The sequence below is a fragment of the Protopterus annectens genome, chromosome 4.part0 (genome assembly GCF_019279795.1).
Source record: "Protopterus annectens isolate FY-2018-M chromosome 4.part0, PAN1.0, whole genome shotgun sequence".
NCBI lineage: Eukaryota > Metazoa > Chordata > Ceratodontiformes > Protopteridae > Protopterus > Protopterus annectens.
In genome coordinates, this window is record NC_056733.1 from 268,757,664 (window position 1) to 268,774,161 (window position 16,498).

Consider the following 16,498-nt stretch of genomic DNA (forward strand, 5'->3'; position numbering starts at 1 on the left):
TCATGCAAAAGTAGTGATTTTTTAAAATTATACTAGTCAACTAAAGTGTCAGTATAAAATGTTGGCATTTTTAAAATCTGCAGTCAGAATACACATAGAAAAAGGGCCATTCTAATGAAGGAGTGCAACAACATAGTGACAACTGATATCCCCACTCTCTAGGAGCCCCAATGTTTGGTGTGCATTTTAAAGAAAAAACATGTCTACATCCCAGAGTTTGCATTATGCGTCATTTATGCTACATATCATATAACATATTTAACTCTGTGTTACTCTTTCCTTGTCTATAAGATAAAATGTACATGCTGAGATCCTGTGTCTGCAGACACGCAAGACACTAACATTTTACATATACCCCTTACCAGGCCTTTTTAAATTACTGTGTATTTTATATTTAGCCTGTAGGAGGCAGGAAGGGAAGGGATGAGAGCTATTTGGAGAACAGAGAAGATAGTTTTATTGGCTGAAAACTAACTCAGCAATGACAGGGTTAGAGTTTTAGGCAAATGCTAAAGAAGAAATCAGATTTCAGTGAAAAACCTAGGGCATTAGACTCACAAGGACTTGACAGTCACATGAGGCAAGCAAAGCAAGCACCAAGGGGAGGGATAAACACATATTATGGGTCACAAGGGTACAAAATGATCTGCCAGAGGAGATAGTTAAGCTGGTGGCATGTAAAGTCAGAGTGGGGGCTGAATGATGGTGGGAGACTGAGTTGGAGATAGCATTCTCCAAAATATTAACTGTATCAACAGACAGTACATTACAGAAAGGAAGGGCTAGTCAGTATAATGACTAGCTGCGATAGGGGCCAAGGGAGAAAGATGATTTGTAGAAGGATGGCAGAGGCAGCTGGCAGAGTGCCCAGCTATATAAAAGGTGCAGGCTCCATCCTAGATCAGAAATACATGGGTGACTAGTGCTGAGTTTGAAAGGTACAGTTTAAAGATTTTACCTTTAAATTAAGATGGAAGGAGAGATTGAATGCTAAAGAAGCAGGATAAGTTGGTAGGAAGGTATTAAGGAAGTAAAATTACAGTGAAAACAGATGTAGATCATAGCAACAGAACATATAATAATGGAAGAGGGCAATAAAGTGTAGTATTTCTCTGAAATTCAAGGAGGCTAGGTAGGAAGATAGGGGAGCTGCAGTGATGCATAGGGGAGGGCATTGCTGGTATCACAGAAAATGGACCACTTATAAGAAAACTAAGTCATAGCAGTACCTGGGTATAGGTGGAGCAATACTGGCAGAGAAAGGGGAGATGGAGGTGGCATAGTAATTTACATAAAGAGGACATCACCTGTACAGTCAGAAAGGATGAAGAACACAAAACAAAGAATGTGGCAAATGAGTGGGCGTGGTGATATCCTTGTTTAAGTTCCATGATAATTAAGGCAGAGGTAGGGCACAGAATCTCCAAGAAACATTAAGCTAAAAGAATGAGAGACTGGAACAGAGAATAAAAGAGTTGGATAGAAGGAAGAGGGCAATACTCATGCGAGTTCCAAATCTGAGAACAATAGTTTGAGAGATTTCAAACTGAAACAAAGGAAGGAAAAGGGAAATAAATGACTGCGGTATTACATCATGATGACTCAATCTAACTTGTGTATGACTCTTTTAGAAAGTATAGAATTCTGGATGGGGTCCTAACAAGTGCAGATGATGTCATGGATGTCTATGTTAAACCATCCTTGGCAGTTCCCAAGCTCAATTTCCTCTTACATGCAGCTGATAACCCCAGAACATAGGGGTTAAGCACCTGAGTGATCCTGAATAACTGCTATCAAGTAAAGGAATAATTAGCGGAGCCATGCTTCCACAAAAGTCAATCTAATCCCTGAAACTACCATAAACTAGAAAAAACAAACAGTCTTGCAGACAAACATGTATATGATACAGGACTTCAGAATGAAAGATGAGCAGAGGTACAGAAATGTCAGTTCTTTACAGGCAGTTCTTCAATATCACAGATAGTTTAGAATACCAACCAGTACGGTTACACCTAAATATACAAAGTCGTCAATGGTTAGTATATGGTAGTTTGGGTAATATGATTGTATGTAAGTAAAGCAATGTATAACAGCAAGTGCATTGTATTTCATATATGCTAGTGGTGAGATGTATTGTGGACACAATTTAATTGCAACTATATACTGACATGCACCTCCAAAACACTACTAGCATCTATATAAATCCATATCAAATATTATAATAGGCTTTGTCATACTGGTCCAGCATAGTTATATGTGACAGGAATTGGGGAAATAACATTCATACTTGTTTTTAACTTATTAGCTACCCAATAGGCCATGAGCACTTGTTGCATATTTATAGAAAAGTTTATAAGATTACATAACAGCTGATGTGCTACACAGTGTACTGACAGAAGTGGCAGGCACATGTAATATAAACTATGCTCAATGTGCATTATGTATATTAGACATAATAGCAACCACACATACAGTGAATATTATGGCATGCATTATATGTTCCAAACAGTTGTCTGTGTTCCCCTTTTGGTCAAGATGCATATTGTAGGCACACATTGGTTAGAGCTTGGCATGTAGGGACCATTGTGCTGTCACATTGTTAAAACACTGATGATGTGTTCATTATATAGGTTCTCATAAGTTGTACTCCAGCATTCAAGCTCAAGGGTCATCTAGGAATATTTTTGTCAAATGTCACTATTGTAAACTTTGTCTCCCCTCCAGTTAACAAATTTAACTTTAAACAGGTCTATATTCTTGGATATTCTCATATTAACTGTTATTCCATATCCTGGATATTATCACACATATAAACACCCCCTTCACTCACAAAGATAGTCACTACTTGAATAAATGGAATGCTGAATAAACCCAAAATCAGAGAACTCTTTAGTTTTGTATTACATTTAGGTATATTAAAGTTGACTTTGTCATACCTGTGATTATGAGAATTGGTGGTTAGTGATAAGTTAGAAAAGCTTGTAGAACCTTATCATTAAATATTTATAAACAAGAATAGCTTTGCCTCTTAAGTATCTGTACTGAAGAGAAAAAAGTCTCAAGGTCTTACACCTTTCTAGGTAAGTAAGATATCTAACACAAGATATTTTTGTTGCATTTCCTTTGTACTGTTTTGATCATATTTAAATGAATTCTGGAATAAATAGAAAATAAATTATTAATCTTTAATGTAGATTGAATATAAATTTTGTATAGTTTAACCAAACTAGCTTTGTCCCTTGGGAGAACTGATTTAAAAACAAGTCTCATTAATCTTAATACCTTAATTCGAATTTTATTAACATGACTAGAGAAGAAACGTTTGGTGACATTAATATTCCCAAATCTTTACATTCCTCTGTCTCATCAAGCACTGTGTCATTGAGGACTAATTCTCTCTTGATTGTTGACCTGCCAATATACATTACCTGACATTTGGGATAACTGAACTGTAACCCAATATAATTAGCCCAAATGGAAAGATCATTTAGGTAAAATGTTATTATAGAGGTAGCCCATATAGAATCTGAAACAAATCCAGATTTGCAGTCTTCAGCATATTTTACATGCCAACAATGTATATTTCAAGGACAAGTTGAAAAGATCAGATTGAACAGCAGTAGCCCTAAACCAGAGCCCTGAGAAATGTCTTGTGTCACTGGTACATATTTTGATTACATTGCTTTAATAGATGCACAGTGAAAATAATTAATTAACCACTTGTTAACCCAGTTAATTAAAATAGGTTAAGACCATCATCTGTTAAAGGTGAAATTATAAAATGTGAGACAAGGTGTTAACTGCCTTAGCTAGATCGATAAATACAACACCAACAGATAGTGATAAATCTAAGGCAAAAGTCATTTGATTGCAAAATTTGACTAAGTTAGTCAATGTGGATTAAACAAAAAACATTGATGGGAGAGATAACATAATGGAGGGACAATACAACCTTTAAGTAATACATTTAACATAGTCTGCAAAAAAGGTGATATCAGTTTATTTACTGTTACTAATATTTCAGCAATATAATCGGTCCCACTGATGTTTTTGACCTAGTCTTGTTTAAAACAACTTTTATATTATCAACAGTAATGTATGAGCATGTGCAGTTTTTAGTGAACAGATAGTCAAGACGTTCAGACTATTGCTTATCCTGATATAAAACATATGAATTAAATTCATTTACAAGGGCTTTATAATCAAACAGAAGTTTTCCATTAATCTCTAGAGTTGTAATTAAATTGTTAGTTTTAGTTTTCAGATTGGGTCTACATTAGATGATTGAACTTTCAAAAGTTCGACCATCGTATGGTTGACACCATATGATTGAACTTTTAAAAGTTCAAACATCTAATAAAAAAATATAAACTACACAAACAACCTATCTGCATGTTTTAAACAGGGGGCAAGCCCCCCTACACCCCCCACAACCACCGCTCTTTAAATATACCAAATCCGAGATCACACTACAGTGCAGAAAAGGGAAATCTTCCCATTCCATGCTGTACTGAGATCTCCGTTAAAACATTCAAACTTTCAAAAGTTCGATCATATGGTGTCGACCATATGACAGTTGAACATTTGATCATCTAATATAGACCCTTCAGATTAATATATTTATAGAACTGCTTCTTGTCACCTAATCTGGATAGTAATTTAATCTCTTATGTCACCTTATTATTTTCTAAATGCTAGCCCAGATTCTGTAAAGTTTGCGGATTTTGGTGCACTATGCCAATATCAGTGCTAAACTTACAGTTAACGGTATAAGAAGGGAATATCACAGTAGCAACAGTGAACTCAACAAACCCATAAGTAATCCATAAATAATGAGAAATCATTTTCAAATCCAGGTGTACATTAACAAAGTTATGGAAAGATTATTAAAATTCAAGCATCCTGACAGCCTTACATCTATAACAGAATCTGTCCAGTAAGGTTAAGGACAACTATGGAATATAATGACTCTGTTATAAAAAAAAAAAAATGAAGGAAAATGTCAACTATCCCAGTCCAACCTACATGGCATTCATAATACGTATTTTAAAAATGTTAAAAATAGGTGTGTACTAGGCCAATGGCCCTGGAGCCTTTACAAGCCTAGCCAATAGGATTACCCTGGCATCGTGCCACCCAACCTTAGTTCTCAGTGCCTCTGTCAAGTAGAGCCACTGGAGTGATCCCAAGCGGTGACTTTTCTATTTCCCATCCACTCATCAAGATTTCTCTTGAACATGGCCAGTGAGGTGCTCTGTTTGACATGTATGGGGAAGTCTGTTTCACAGCATGGGCAGGCTCTGGGTTATGAACCTATCCCTCCAGCACGTTCTGTTGATTGTGGTAATCAGTTTGAGGTTTCTGGAGCATGTGGTGCGAAGGGATTGGAATTTGTTTAGATGTAGCATTTCTAACCAAGCTGGTCAGACATGGCTTTGCAAGTCAAGCAGAGATCGTCTCTAAGTAGGTAATATTAGACAGAGAATAGTTGAAGTGTTTTTAGTCTGTCCATATAGGACAAGTGTTTAAGGCCTAGAATCCTCTTTGTGAGGTACTTTTGTGGCCTCTCCAGTTGTTGCAGGTGTCTAGTGAGTTACATGCCAAATGGGGCATTGTACTCGATGATTGGCTTAATGAGGGAAGAGTAGAGGGAGACAATGACCTCTTTCTTCCTGGATGCAAAACCCTTAGTAATGAGATGTGCCACATAGAAGAGCTTTCTGACCACACTAACAATGTGGTGGTCAGAAGAGAGGTTGCTGTCAACCTGTGTTCCCAGATCTCTTATAATGCCTTCTGTGTTCAGTGGACTACAATTAATGTGGTAATTCATGGGAACCAGGTTTTTTCCAAAGGGGATGATAACACTTTTTTGGCATTGAGCTTAAGGCCATAGTTCTGAGATCAGTCGGTGGTCTCAGTGAGACATTTCTGTAGGATGTCAACATCACTTGGGGAGTTAATAATATCTCCCAACTTGCAATTGTCTGCGAACTTTGTCAGCCAGAGTCGTGTTGGCCTGGACTTCAGACTCATAGATACCAGACAGGAGAGGACCCAAGACTGAACCTGTGGGACTCCACTAGTAACTGGTCAGCAGTCTGACTTGGAGTCAGCTACTTCCATCTGTGAGCCAGTTTGCAACCCACCTAGTGATATAGGGGTTGATGCCTAGCTTACTGAGTTTTTCTATGATTGCTGAGTGGGGAATGGTATCAAAGGCCTTGGCCAGATCAAGGTAGGCTGTGTGAACCACCTTGCCTTCAGCCAAAGCTCTGGTGACTGACTCAAAGAAGTCGACCAAGTTGAGCAGGCATGATCTACCCTTCACAAAACCAAACTGTGTGGGATCCAGAGTCTGGAGATTCCCTATATAATTGTTTAAAAGGTCCATGATGATGCGTTCCATAGCTTTGCATATCAGACTCATTAGGCTGGGGTGATAGTTCCCAGGGTCTGTAGTCACTCCTCCTTTGTGGAGAGGGATGACTGTAGCAGTGCACCATTTGGTAGGGGCAAAGCCTGAGGTGAAGCTGTGACTGAACAGGGCACACAGGTGAGGTGCCAGTTCACTCTGTAGTTCATGTAGAACACAGCCAGGGATATTATCAGGCCCCATAGAAGCTGTATTATTGGCCTTGGACAGTGCTGTTTTAACCTGTGCAGCAGTAATACTAGGTGTTTGGCAATCTACTGTTAATGTGATAGGTTCTTTGGGAGGGAAGAGAGGGGTAAAGTTGGCACTGAATCTGTTGGCCAGTATATTGGCAATATCTGTTAGCTTGGTATAGGAGGTACCATTGTGCAGTAGCTCAGAGCAAATCTGAGTATTTCAATGGAGATTCTTTACATAACTACAGAAGGCCTTGTGGTTGTCGTTACTATCTGCTGCAATTCTTTTTTCATAGCTACCTTTAGAGGGTTTGATGAGAGATCTCAACTTTTTGCTGAGGCTGATAAGGGAGTTTTTCCAGTCCTGGGACTTCATCTTATTCCGCATGAGTTTCCTCCTTCTGTTGTAGAGTTTGATTATGGCAGGGGACCACTACATTGGCTTCCTATTTTTGGAGGAGAGTGTCTTAGTTCTACTGGGTATGGTGAGATCCATACATTTGTCTACATGTTCGTACAGTGCATTGGTGCATGATTCAGCAGTCATGCAACTATTATCCATTTGCATGAGTGCCATGAAGTTATCCACCTCTGTTTTTAGGAGCCCAAAGGTAGCTTTGGAGAAGTTTTTCATGGTTGTTACCTTTGCTGGGGGGAGGGGTGGGAGGAATGTGGATTTCCAAGGCGATTAGTTTGTGGTCAGATTTAACCAAGGAGGAGTTGACTATTGGTGTAGAGCAATGGTTGCCCATGTTAGTAATGACCTGGTCAAGGATGTTGCTACCTCTAGTGGGGGTAAGAACGAGCTGGTCCAGGGCATTGGAATTAATGAATTCCAGGAAATGTTGGGCAAGTGTATTGGTACATAAGTAGTTTTCCCAGTTAATGGAAGGATATTGAAGTCGCCCAGTATGACGGTGTTAGGTTGGACCCTGATATTCTCCAGGGTGCTTAGGAACATGGAGTGTGAGTCTTGGGACATTGTTAGGGACCTATAGCAGGCTACGACCAGAATCGTGGTCTTACCCAATATTAGCTTCACCTGAAGTATCTCTGATGCGTTATGTTAGGCTACCAGTCTGGAGGTGTACCCATCCTTTATGAATATGGAAGCACCACCGCCTTTGGAGCTTCAGTCCAGGTTCTGGGGCCGAAAGGTGTGGAATGATATAGTCTGGTAGTGCAGGGGTGCTTTCTGCTTCCTTGAACTAGGTCTCTGTTACAGCACAAATGTCGATGTTCTCCATTTTAAGGAGTGCTTTGAGCAAGTGCATTTTGAAATTTAGACATCTAGCATTGAGCAGCACGACCCTCAGATTGCATTTGTTTGTAGTTGTTATGATTCTGGATATTTCCGTAATTCATTATAGCAATAACCCAAATAACCCATAGCTGGGTGTGGATAATGCTGGATTTACCCACGGATGGCATGGTTTGCTCACAAGGGCAAAGCCTGAGTGACCAAACAAAGCTAACCATGGGTAAATCCCACATTACCCACACCCAGCCATAGGTTATTGTTATTATATAATAGTGTTAGTTTTGAGTCATGTTGTGTTTGTGTTGTTGTTATTTAGGTTTCTGTTTGTTTTATTTTGTAGTCTTCCACTTTTTTTGAGAGAAAATACTTTCAGACTTTTTAAGTTTATTGTTTATTTTATTTTTGTTTTAATTTAAATACAATTTATTATTAATTTTTCTAGAGATGTAAGAAGATGATTATATGAGTAAATGCAGTTTTTAAAGCTTTTTCTATGTTTTGCTATTGTAGTTTCTTTTATATTTTAATACTGCTTCTGATTAAAACGTTCAAAGATCTGTGTATTTATTATTTAATTTTTGAAATTGTAAATAATTTTAGATATTGGTTGGTAAAATGTCTGGGTTGTTGTGGTTATTTTAAATGTTTATTGGGGCTGTTACTGTTTTTCTTTGTGTTAATGTTATTAAGTATAAAGTGTGTGTGCATGCATGTAGTGAAAATGGGGGTGTGCTTAGTACTGCTGTCTCTGTAGTCATGCTTTTTCTAATAACTGTACACTTAAGTTAGATGTAAACTCTTATTTAATATATTTTTTTTGTATTTATACTTTCTTGCAAATGCACAGTGTATGTACAGTGCTTAAGCAGGGAACGTAATTTTGTATACAGTCACTCAATTGAAATGGCTCACGTCATGCTTATAAATCTCACATGTCCACAGTTTTGCAGAATGTCCAGATTTTTGCCTTATATTTTTGGTCTATTTTTCATAAAATTTGTGTTTTTCTGAGAAGTCACTGGGTAATGAAAGGATTCAAATCACAAAATAATGACATGCATTTGAGTTTCAGACTTCATATCATTTAGGAAGTAAGTCCTAACATGGATCCTGTTATTCCAGCAAGTTGGTAAGTTTACAAGAGCAATATTTAAAATGTGTTCTTATTTTTGGGCATTTGTCCCTCAGTTATGTCAGCCTTTGTCCAGATTTCTTGTACTTAGAGGTTGAGAAGTATGGTAGTAGTTTTGGTGTTTCATGTTGTTTGTGGTTTCAGTAGTTTTACATGTTGAAGTTGTTTGGAAGCTACTATGTCCTCTCTGATCTTTTACATACAAGAAAAATCAGGTACATTTTTTTTTTCCATATTTAATTTTTCTTGTAGGTAGATGATTGCAGCTCACATAGTAGCTTGCAAACAACCGAAACATGTAAAACTACTGAGAGAAGTTTTAATACGTAGCATATGGGAACAGGAAAGTTCAGACACTCAATGATACTTTAGCGGCTGGACTATTGCTGTTGGTATATGCTGGATTTACAGTGGGCACACTGGTTGGGCTGGCCAATTAGTATGCTTGTTTTTAAATATTAATGGGCAGTCGTTGAATAATCACTAACAAAATATACTTTCTTAAACGCACCATGTCCTTTGAGATATATCCAGTAAGCTCAGAGACAATGGATATCTCTGTAAGTCATGTACTAAAAAAAAAAAATATTTGCTTGCACTTACAGATTCCAACAGAATCCATAAATTTTCTAATCAAAAATGAATACAGACAAAGGGCAATCTCGGCCACATCACCACAGCTAATATTAGCTAACAATGGGTTCAGGATTTGTGTGGGGAACACACGCAATGTGCACAACTTAAGAAAGTGGGAGATAAAAAAAAAGATGTAGGTTATGGATGAAGAAGAGGGATGTTTAAATAGGAAACTCTGAGAGAAAGTCAGAGGGGGCATTTTTTTTTTTTTTTTGCTGGGAATAGGACTCATATTTTTTAAGAATACTATGAAAGAAACTTAAATATAGGGAAAGGGGAGACATCACAACACATGACAGACACATGTTGGAAAAAACATGAGGACAGGTAAGTTACACATATGGCACACTGCACAGCATGGGCAACGGAAAGTTGTCAAACAAGGTTGGGATGCATACCAGCCATGGAGAAATGCAGGAAAACATATCTACCTATACTCCATCATGCCTTGATATGTTGTAAACTGTGTGTCAGTCATATATTGATGTGTATGACCAATGGTAAATGTGTGTTGGAGGGTAATAAGTAAGGAACACAGTACAGATTAGATAAATAATTACACATATCCAAGTAGTCTGTCAACAGTGTAAGTGTAAGTGTAAGCCAAGCAACATCACAGATGAGCAAATGCAGGTCTAACAATGCTAGATAAATCTAGCAGAAGGCCAAACGGAACCTATGACCATGTATGGGAAAGCCAAATAACCAAGCACTGTGCTAAACAGAAGTACTGGGTCAAAGCAACAGAATGTCTGTTAAATACCATAGTAGGTGTACACAACCCAAAAAACATGTCATGGAATCCATATATGCATATGTCAGACACACATATGTCATGTCAAAGGCAACACACAGGTGTAGGTGTATATATGTGACTGCCGGTGGCCAAAATAGATCATGCAAGAAAGTAAGGTCAATACACATATGCACACTGATGATATTTACAAAAATATAACATTAGAGCTTAAAAATATGTCAGCTTGTGCATACTGACTTCAGCAATGTACACTGGTTAGTACACAACTAAAATGAGAACAAGGATGTATTGCAAGCAGTAGCCAGTGACTTGTGTGCAGATATCCTACACCTGCAAACTGACCATACATTTGGCACATGTTCACCATGTCAAACACGTAATGGTTAATAACTGCAACAAAGGCAAGCATCTTCAAAATATAATACAGAATTATGAAGGTGTAAGAGAGGTGGCCAAATTGTGCCCATATCAGGGAGAAGCAGGACAAGGTAAGTTGACACAGTGCAAATGCATGTGTAAGTACACAGGGTGCTGCAGAATCCGACCCCCCAAAATTTAAGCAAATGGTAAAGGTATGTCACATGGGCAGAATGATATCTGATGTTCACAGAAATGGCCATGTGTAAATCATACATACACAGTAGTGTGCAATCCTGTAACATCAACATGCATAGGTGAGCAAGCTAAGAACTTCCAACAAATAGCATATACTGTCATGCAAAAGTTGAATAAACAGCCCTAAGGGGTATGTCACACACCCTGCTTACAACAGAGCAGAGGACACTCCTGTGAGCATCAGCACATCACATCAGCAGTAAGTCAGTGAATGTTCATATATCAAAGGTACAACTGTGTGTGACTAGGGATCAGACTTTGTACACAGTCATGTACAATCAGTTAATATATGCAACTATTTGCAGAAGGTGAGAACTTATGTGAACAAGTAATTGATGTTGGAATGTAAGACACAGCAAACACAGTGTAACGTACTGCTACAGAATAAATTATCTGTAACAATGTGTATACATTAATGCTATTTTTGTATTTGAAGCCATCAGAAAATTAGGCCTCCCCATAGCAATTACATACCTGTATATGACACCGCAGGACACCAGCATTGCCAATACATGGCACACAACACCACATCATGCCAGTGGGACATAATGGCAACTGTCATGCAAAACACATGGGAAATGACTTGTCCTTATGTTGCACGTACATAATACGGCAACACACAATTCCAAATCATACCAAAACACATGGACAGCTGAATATGGGAGGAGAGTGTAATACGTTAATGTATGTCACGCCCACATTGCAGCACAATTAAATGCCACATGATAATAACAGATAAGTATGTCAGCTATGTGGTATGAATGCACATCAGTGCATATATAGTCCAATCAAATGTATGACAATCAGAATCCTGACAATATAATGCAATTGGAGTACACAGACAATACTTATGGACCAGAGAGACCAGGCTGATGGGGATGAGCCCTGGCTATCTCCCTGCATGAGTCACACATAGTCTGTGCCATATCCTGGAAGAATGTCCAAATCATATTCCTCATCTGTGTTCCCTGGCTATCTCCCTGCATGAGTCGCACATAGTCTGTGCCATATCCTGGAAGAATGTCCAAATCATATTCCTCATCTGTGTTCACAGCACATCAGTCACAACCTCCCAGATCTCCTCGTAATAATTGTCTCTATTCTGGTCTCTGGTCCTGGCATTCTTTCCTTCATGGTGCAGCAGGGATAATGGCTTGGGCAGGAGCAGGTCCAGCTTCCTTATCATTGTCATCATCAGCAGCAGCAGCAGCATAACCGTCATCATCAGAGGACTCTGGCAGTGACCTGGGATGTGCTTATCATCTGTGTCTGACAGACAAATGTCCACAGGTTCCATGCTCTGTCAAGATGAGTCACAAAACATGACAGAAAAGAAAAGCAAATGTGTATCACACAGAACATTCTCATAATGATTATAACAGAGATAAATATGAAACTGATGTGCATATCTGCATTTTAAAATACTTAATATAGTGTCCACTAGTGATTTCTGAAAACACAAATATGAGACTGAAGGTGTAGTAGCATTTAAAACACAGTCTAATTTTAAATGCTGCAAGCATTAGCAAGTATCACATTTTAATGAGCAAAATTGCTGCTAGTGAATGGCTCATATTGCACATAACATATTCCCTATGTCATTTTATCTATAGTTATGTATATGACTGATAACAGAACATATCAGGGGGAAAATATTCACCAACAATGTGTGCAGTACAAACAAGGGTATAAAATGGCATGCATTACACAGTTTACCACTGTAAATTAGGACATCACTTGAACTTTTAAATAATGACCAGCATGAAGCATGGCAACCATATGCAAATCGAGTACATGGAACATATCTTGGCATTTGAATGGAGGTATGGCTATCAGTGTTTCATGCCACATCAACATAACTGAACTTTGAAAAAAATATCTTGTAAATGTTAACATAACATTGGTCATGAATCTATGTATGCATATAGACAGTAAACCTTACCTTCGACTACCATGTGTCCACAGTGGTGAGGAAATCCTTTTGTGTTGCACACATTATTAAGTAAGGGCGTGGCAGCTAGGTCCAAAGATGTCATTATCACATTGTAGTCTCCGCTTATCACAACATTCCTAGAGAACAATGCTCCGTCCTTTCTGTACCTGACCTGGCATATGCAGAAACTACAACTACCTCAGAGTTTCAATAAACAAAAAAAGTGTAACAAACATGCCTTATGCATTGGGCCTTAAACACATTTCCCTCAAACCATGCATATATACATTTCTGAGGGGTGTCATTAGGATTGGATTACATGGAATCCACAAATACCCAGGATATTCCTAAGTCAAACGGTACCAGAAATACAAGGTCTTAGCACCACAGTTTTGTCTGTAACTTAAACAGAACGTGCTGGACAGACAGATGTGTGTCCCACAGACGTACCTCCTATGAACAGGCTTGAAATTCATGTGTAGCTGATTTTGTTTGTTATAGAGTTTAAGCATAACATAGACCAAAGTATAGTGATTTGTAATTTTACACAGGAACTGGCAAACATGTCCATTATGGATAGAGGTATCTTATAAATGCTAGCCCTCAATGTCCTGTTTATAAACAGTATGCCATTATTCTTTTGTGAAAGCTTGTATGAGCTTAAAATGACCCACCCAGGTCATTAGTATTATAAAAATCTGTGAATGTAGAAATCTACAGATTGCACTCTCTGCATGTAATGATTCACGTGAACAGCCAGCAAGTGTCACTATTAAAATGAGAAAAAGGTGGTATGACAATATTGTTGAAGCTAGACAAGCCATTTGACAAACATCTGAGTAAAGAAGCATGATGATTGGCTGAGCACACGTCAATATAATGAATATAACCGTAACAAATATTTTATATGTTCAATCGCCACAGCCTGTGATATATAAGAATGGAATATATGTAGTACTAGCAGTATTATATGTGTACAACTGTATGCATTATATATGTAAATTAGTACTAATCAGTAGCCTGCAAAACCCAAACATCCTGATGGTGTTTGCTGGCCATGAACCATACAGTAAAAACTAAATGAAAACTCCCGCCAAGCTAGAACTTCCAATGAGTAACCTCCCAAACCTCCTGTAACAGAGGCACATGGGATATATGCAAATGACCCTTATGAACATCAGGTGATTCTGTCTATCTGCACAAGTATCAGCAAACCTAGGCAACAATGTTGAACAAAAACACCCTAGGTGCTGTAAACAGATGCAATATCAATGTGGAATTGAAGGCCATTCCATACACTTTATAAACAACAGTACAAACAGTAACACAACAGACACTTATCCCATCTATGAACAGGCAGGATATGCACAACAAACAATACATTAAAAGCAATAATCAAAGTATTAAAACTTCTATACAAAGTACCCATGTGTGACAGATATACCAAACCAACTGTTATTTAGGTTATGCAGTACAATTCGAAAACATATACCCCCGGATTTACTAATCTTCTGTGTAAGACTAGATTAGTCTTACACGGAAACACCAGTGTAAGAGTATGATGGCAGTGCGCCATGCATATTAATGAGGGCATGCTGCCTCAACTCTAAAGCTTACACGGAGCGTGGACGAGTGTAGGGGGTGTGTCGGACAACCGAGCAGTCCAAAAATCCATGCCCCTGCAATGAAGAAATGCCACAATTACCAGTTACATGAGCGAGTCTGCTCACATGTGTACAATGTAACACTACACTCCCCCATATGTTAAACAACTTACAAAATAAAAATGTTTTTTTCTTCCGAAATAGCTGCCGTAGTTGCGTGGGTTTGTGCAGGTTTGCCCATTGCTTAGCTACAGTTAGCAGCTTAGACACCAGAAGAGGATAAAAAGAAAAATATATGCAAATTAAGCAACATAGCAATAGCGTAGTGGTTAGAGCCTTCGCACAAAGAGGAGGCATTCCCGGTTCGAGTCCCACTACTGCACGTTCCAATTTCTGTGGGAAATCTGTATTCAAAAATATTTCCTGACTTTTTTTATGTATAAGTTTTGTAAAAACCATTGAAATGTTAAATGTAGTAGTGAACGAACTATATATATATATATATATATATATATATATATATATATATATATGAAGGTGAAATGTTTATGCGTTCTGATGTATGAGTACCCTATTTTAAACAATATAAAGCACTGCTAAGCACATTTTACCAGTATTGAGCATATTTAAATACAATTGCATGTAGCTGTGCACCACGCTAACCAGCGCAATGTCGGGCAACGTCAAGCGTCGAGCAAAGTTGAGCAACACTGGACAAAGTTGAGCAAAGTCGGGCAAAGTTGAGCAAAGTAGGTTAACACGCTCATACCTGCTTTACTGTTCCTTAACCAGTTAGGTCTGCCCAGTAGGAAAATAAAAAGCAGTGACAGGGCTCGAACTCAGGATACTGTGAACTATAGTCACAGAACTTAACCACTAAGCCATGACAGCATTTCACAAACATGAGAAAATGCAAACAAACTTCTCCGGACCCACTGAAAAGCCAACAACCACGCCAAGTCCAATAAGTTATTAGCCACGAATTAGAGGCAAACACGTTTTATTAAAGATTTCTTTCTTGAAGTGCGAAACTTTACATACACTTTTCGTCAGGGCTCCTGCCCCAACTTCATCAGAAACAAGCAAAAACCAACAGTTAAAATACTCTTTATATATATATATATGAAACCATTAACTCATTAATCTATTAAGTTGTCAATTTGTTAAGAAATGTTTAAAGAAACACCAACTCTTTTACGGCAGCACAAACTTTTCTCAAACTCCCTACCTAAGCACTGTGTATATGTATGCGATTAATGCGTACTTTGTGTTCAACAATAAATAAACCCAATATTCTCTCAGTCCCGGTGTGTATGTACCTATACCCTATAAACTGAATCCTACTGTATCGATAATGCAAGCATAAATATAAATGTATAAATATATGTAAAAATGTAAATGTATGTAAATAAATAAATATATATATAAAATACTTAATGTAAATACAATTAATATCAATGTTACTATAAACGTAACAAATAAATTAATGAATTAATAGATTACAACGCTCCCAATGTATGCGTATTACTTATACATTCTATGATGTCAGATGTAAAAAGTTATGTAATATATACAATGTAAATATAAATATAAATATAAATGTATATATGTGTATTTAACTCTGTAAGTACAACATAAAACCTATTCCCTCAATGTTATAATATAATTTCCTATAACTTTATGCAATTAATATATACTACACCTGACACTAAGGAACTGTATCCTATAATACATCTATCAAATTATTAAAAATATTTCATTATTGATAGGGCTTTACCATAAGTCTTTACGTATAAGGCCTTAAGAATTAGCCTTTGGGTACCTTCCAGGGTACACAAACCTACATCCTGCTTGTTATACAATAATATTATATTCAAAAGTGCTTCCAATCTAATAGTTCATATTAAATATATGTTAGAAAATGTTAAAATATTCAAAATATTAAAAA